Here is a 6,106-nt window from a genome sequence, read left to right on the forward strand (position 1 = left end):
TATAGCCAGTTTCTTGAGAATGCAACATTGCCTATGCAATAAAATTGTGAGCTAGTATGTAAATCAATATCGCCCCATTTAGAGTTTATCATCAATGTTCTTAGTAACACATTAGTCAAAAAATGATTCCTCTAATTGCAGATCTGTACAAGATAAAAATAGCAGAGAAAACCTTAAGCCTCTGTCTCTGCTATACTCATGTACCCTGAAAACAGGTTGCAAATTGATGGCATAAAGGAAGATGTTCTATTTTTAACAAGAAATAAATGGTCCATTGAAAGTAATAAACCTTTGTGATTTTCTAATCTTATTGCCGTCAATGTGTGAATGATTCTGAAAAGAAAAATAACTTAATCAAGGTTTATATGTAGTTGAGAAGGAACAATTAAAGTTGTCATAAAATGCAACAGCATTTCTCAGAGTGGTTATTCTGGGGAGTTACTGTTTATGTAAACCAATACAAATAACACAATTTGCAATAATATCTAAATGCTAGAGATCCAAGCCTTTATTGAGAAAAGTAGTGAAAATCACAAGTAATTTATTAGCATCTACTTTTTTACTATATGGATTTTTCTGAATAAAATAGCTTTTTTAAAATTTTATTTTATTATCAAGGTAATGTACAAAGGGGTTACAGTTACATATGTAAGGTAGTGAGTACATTTCTTATCATACTGATCCACTCCCTTATTTTTCTCTCACCTTCCCTCCCCACAATCCCTCTCTCTTCAAATTGTTAATTTCCAACATATTTTCTTGTGAGTATCACTTTTGCATTGGATTGCCCTTTATCCTTTGTCTCACCATTTTGATTTCCCCTTCCCTTCCCTAATTCAGACAAACATATATACAATACCTAAGGTACCAACATCAAATACAATGACAATAGGCAATAAATCATAGGAAAGAAACATGAAATAAAAAATAAATAATTTTGTACATATAATAGTACATTAAAATAACATCAATGAAAAACCTCTTATTTCCATATCGTGGAATTCATTTTGCTTAGCATAATTTTATGTCATCATATATACAAGGACATAGTAAAGTTACCAGCATAATTATGTTCATTGCTACATTGTTTACCATAGCTAAAATATAGAAACAACCAAGATGACCCTTAGTAGTTGAATGGATCAAAAAAAGTTTTTTATATATATATATACACATATATAGTTATATACATATAGTTATATGTACATATGGTTATATACATATAGTTATATGTACATATGGTTATATATACATATGGTTATATATACATATATTTATATGTATACATAGTTATATACATATATCTATACCTATATATATATACACACACAATGAAATTCTGTGCTTCCATCAGAAACATATTGCCCATTAGTAAGGAAATGGAAATACTTGCAAAAACTTCATATTAACTGAGCTACGAAAGAAACATGGATTTGATGGTTTTTGGCATTGGTAATCATTAGTATGTGTCTAGGATAGTCCTAGCAGAGGATCATAATAGCTCAATAGCTATTGTTCATATTATAAGATTATAAGCATCTACTTTTTATGGTGACTTCTAGTAAAGATTTGGGAAGAAGAAAGAATCACTATTCATATAATGAAGAAAGGGAAGATATATTTGTTTAGAAGCAGATACTGCTTAGACATTAATGGGCTCTCATTAGTTCTGAAAATGAGCTAGTGATACAGCATGTTTGAAGTCTTATACTATGCAACTTACAAATAAATCATAGTTTGGATAAATAATGACACAGGTTTGGGAAAGAATATGCAAATGATATGAATTGAATTGATGGTGGCAAAGATGCTAAAAATCGAGTTTTGGAAAGAATGGCATTTTCAATTAAAAGCAATACAATTTTATCTTGTTTAAATTTTTACCCATAGAAAAGTTAGCTAATTCTGAGCCACTTAAAAAAAATCCAAAGTGTATTAATGTGAATAATATATAGCTCTACTCCATGGATCTGTTTATAACAGAATATTTACAACACTGCACAATTAATTCTCAAACTACTTGTCTTCCTTAGATAAGCTATATATTGTCTGTTCTAGAAAGTTTTCTGAAAAATATTTCTGTCATTTCAATGTGTCATATAAGTATCTCATGTATGGTTCCTTGTTTGAATCAACAAGTCAGTGACCTCTACCTTTTAATCTGAGCTCAGTATCTCCCATTTCAGCAATAGTTTTTTACAGATTGAAGTTATCAACAGTATTAATAAAATTTTCATTGGAATTATTCTCATTATTTTACATTTTACATTGTCCTACTTCTTTGACCTTTCCTGCAGGACCAAATCATCCATATGGTATTTCATTTACAAAGTTTTGGAAAAGAAAATTAAATATTGTACAATTTTTATATGATCAAACTAATATGATAACTGTTAATAAAATTTGTTTTATTGTTCAGACTGTGTTGCCTTGCTTTTGCCCTTTACTTCCATTCTCTATCTCTATAATTTCAGAAAATGTTTACGATTAAGTTGTCAGACTCCAATTGATTAACAATTTATACATTACTAGTACTTTGATTTTCTGTCATATTATCTTCTATTCCACCAATCTATGTTCTTGACTATTTTTATATATTATTACTTTATAATTCTTCATGTGGTTTAGTATGTAATGTTTGTCATCCAATATGTACAGTAAACCTAATATTTCCAAATTTCTGTCATGTATCCTACAATTGGGCATTAATATGAAAATACAGTTTTTAAATTTCAATAGTATTTAAGATTATCATATTTTTCTTTATAAAATCATTCCATTACAGCCAAACAAATAGTTAAATGTCTTAGGAGTTCCTTATCTAATAGTACATATTTTATTTCATGCAATATTTTGAATTTACTTAGAAATATTTCAATTATACATTTGAATGCATTTTGTTAAATGTATTTAAGTAGGTTATTTCCTGTGTTATTAAACACTTATCTTTAGCTTTAAATTAATATGGCATGCATGAATCTCTTCTGAATAATAGACTCATATTTTGGGCTTTAAAATTTTTAATATATTTACAATGTATTAAATGTCAAATGACATTTTTAAGTTTTTCATAATTACAACAATAAATCCCCCAAACACTCTGCCTAACTTCTATTTCTTAATCTCAGTTTCAGAGGTGAACTCAAATGTTTTGGAATAGTTTTCTCTCAAAGTTCTAAACGATATTCTTCAGTTTTAAATTTTCTAAGAAAAAACAGCATATTCCTTTTCACCAAGATGGTGCCGAAAACTCACAATGGAGCTCTGGCCCCTCCTAAAGCTGAAGCCAAGGAAAAGGCTTTGAAGGCCAAGAAGGCAGTGCTGATAGGTGTCCACAGCCACAAAAAGAAGAAGATATTCACTTCACCCACCTTCCTGCGGCCCAAGACGCTGGGGCTCCAGAGACAGCCCAAATACCCTCGGAAGAGTGCCCGAGGAGAAACAAGCTTGGTCACTATGCTATCATCAATTTCCCCCTGACCACTGAGTCAGCCATGAAGAAGATAGAAGACAACAACACACTTGTGTTCGTTGTGGATGTCAAGGCCAACAAGCATCAGATCAAACAGGCTGTGAAGAGGCTGTGTAGCTATGGTCAATACCCTGATCAGACCTGATGGAGAGAAGAAAGCATATGTTAGAATGGCTCCTGATTATGATGCCTTAGATGTTGCCAACAAAATTGGAATCATCTAAACTGAGTCCAGCTGGCTAATTATAAATATACATTTTTCCACCAAAAAAAAAGAAAAAAAGAAAAAAGAGCATATTTATTCTTTCATCTTCCTCGATATCCGATGATTTTACAGTGGCCATTTTTTTGGCCCAGTGCCAGCAATTCTTTTCAATTCTTTTCATCTCTGAGATGGATAAAATGTTTATTATTTTCCTACTGTAACCTCTCAGATAATTATGCTCATCTATATTTCACTTTCTGCCATGTCCTTCTTCCTTGATTTTGTGTGTTTGCCATGTCTGGTATGATTTCATTGTATTATAAATAAAGAAAGTAATTACAAAATAAAGAAAACTACACATCACAGAACATTTGAGTAGAGCCTGACCTTGGTTAAGTGGAGGTTTGGAAACTGCAGAGACCAATTTAATATAACTATGTAAAAGTTTTAGTTTAACAATGTAGAAGTGAAACAATTTTAAAATACAAAAATGATTTCATCTAGTTCAAGTGGGTATTCATTGCTTAGAATTATCTCTTATGCATCTAGTATCAAACATGGAATGAGGTAAGGGTAAGCAAAAACATATTAGAAAAACATAGTGTCCAGTAGGGTTGTGAGCACCGAATAGTAAAAGGTATAAGCATAGAGGGAAAACACTTGGAATGTGTGAGTTAAACAACATTAATAGAAATTGGTAATTTCTTAAGCAGAAGAGGTAAGTGTAAGATTAAAAAGCCAATGATTTGTTTAAACAGGAATCAGAAAATTTAATTAATTTAATTAATCTGTGATCTGAAATCAATGCCTCACACATGCTGGCATCCCATTTTGTTTTCAATTACTTTTCATAGGGGGAGACACATTTATACTCAAGCTGAGTGTGGATTTCAAACCACATACTCACATTTTATGACAAATTACAAAAGTTATAATTCTCATAATTTATAATAAGTGCAGAAAGACATCACTCCCATTTTAAGAACAAAATAAAGTAGTACTAAATAGTAATTTATTGGCAATGAATAACATGATCATGGAATTTTAAAATAAGCAGTTATTGAATGACAGGCAGGCTGTGAACACTTCTGAATGTTTTAAATCTTTTTTTTTTCCTCAAATTTTTATTATCAAACTGACGTACAGAGAGGTTACAGTATCATACGTTGGGCAATGGATACATTTCTTGTACTGTTTGTTGCCTTGTCCCTCATGCCGCCCTCCCTCCCCCCCTTTTCGTCCTCCCCCCTGGTGTTCAGTTCACTTACACCAAACAGTTTTGCAAGTATTGCTTTTGTAGTTATTTCTCTTTTTTTACCCTGTGTCTCTCGAATTTGGTATTCCCTTTGAATTTCCTACTTCCAATACCAGTAAACACGGTTTCCAATATACTCAGATAAGATTACAGAGATAGTGTAGGTACAAACATAGGAAGGTGATACAAAACATTATCTATCATAGAAACTACACATACACATAGGACGTTGAAAGTGGTTACAACTGTGATATATCACTTGTTTCCATAACATGGAGTTCATTTCAATTAGCATCATCTTATGTGTTTCTAAGGGTATAGCTATTGGGCCTTGTGATGCTCTGCTATGGCTTGCCTAAACCTGTACTAATTATTCCCAATAAGGGAGGCCATAGAGTCCATGTTTCTTTGGGTCTGGCTCACTTCACTTAGTATAACTTTTTCCAAGTCCTTCCATTTCCTTACAAATGGAACAATGTCATTCTTTCTGATAGAGGCATAAAATTCCATTGTGTAAATGTACCACATTTTCCTGATCCATTCATCTATGGAGGGGCATCTGGGTTGGTTCCAGCTTCTCGCTATGACAAACTGTGCTGCGATGAACATTGTTGTGCTGGTGGCATTACTGTGATTTTGTTTGTGGGCTTTTGGATAGATACCCAACAGTGGGGCTGCTGGGTCATAGGGGAGTTCTATATTGAGCCTTCTGAGGAATCTCCATACTGCTTGCCAGAGTGGCTGAACCAGTTTAAATTCCCACCAACAATGAAGTAGGGTTCCTTTTGGCCACATCCCCTCCAACAATTGTTATTATTAGTTTTCTTGATATATGACATTCTTGCTGGGGTGAGATGGAATCTCAATGTTGTTTTGATTTGCATTTCTTTTATGGCCAGTGATGTAGAGCAGTTTTTCATATGTCTATTGGCCATTCTCATTTCCTCATCAGAGAAGTTTCTTTGTAAGTCTTTAGCCCACTTGATGAGGGGGATATTGGTTCTTTGCAGTTTTGTTTTGGAAGAAGGTAATTTTTTTAGTTCTGCATATATTTTAGAGATGAGGCCTTTGTCTGTTGAATGTCCGGTAAAGATCTTCTCCCAGTCTGTGGGATTTCTGTTTATCTTGAGAGCTATGTCCTTTGCCGTGCAGAAGCTCTGGAGTTTGATGCAGT

General features: G+C 32.8%; 1 pseudogene; it reads left to right on the plus strand.

Moving 5' to 3' along the window:
* Positions 1-3,237: 3,237 nt before the first annotated feature.
* LOC125357580 lies at positions 3,238-3,738 on the plus strand (annotated as a pseudogene).
* Positions 3,739-6,106: the final 2,368 nt, after the last annotated feature.

This window comes from Perognathus longimembris, chromosome 9, assembly GCF_023159225.1.
Source record: "Perognathus longimembris pacificus isolate PPM17 chromosome 9, ASM2315922v1, whole genome shotgun sequence".
NCBI lineage: Eukaryota > Metazoa > Chordata > Mammalia > Rodentia > Heteromyidae > Perognathus > Perognathus longimembris.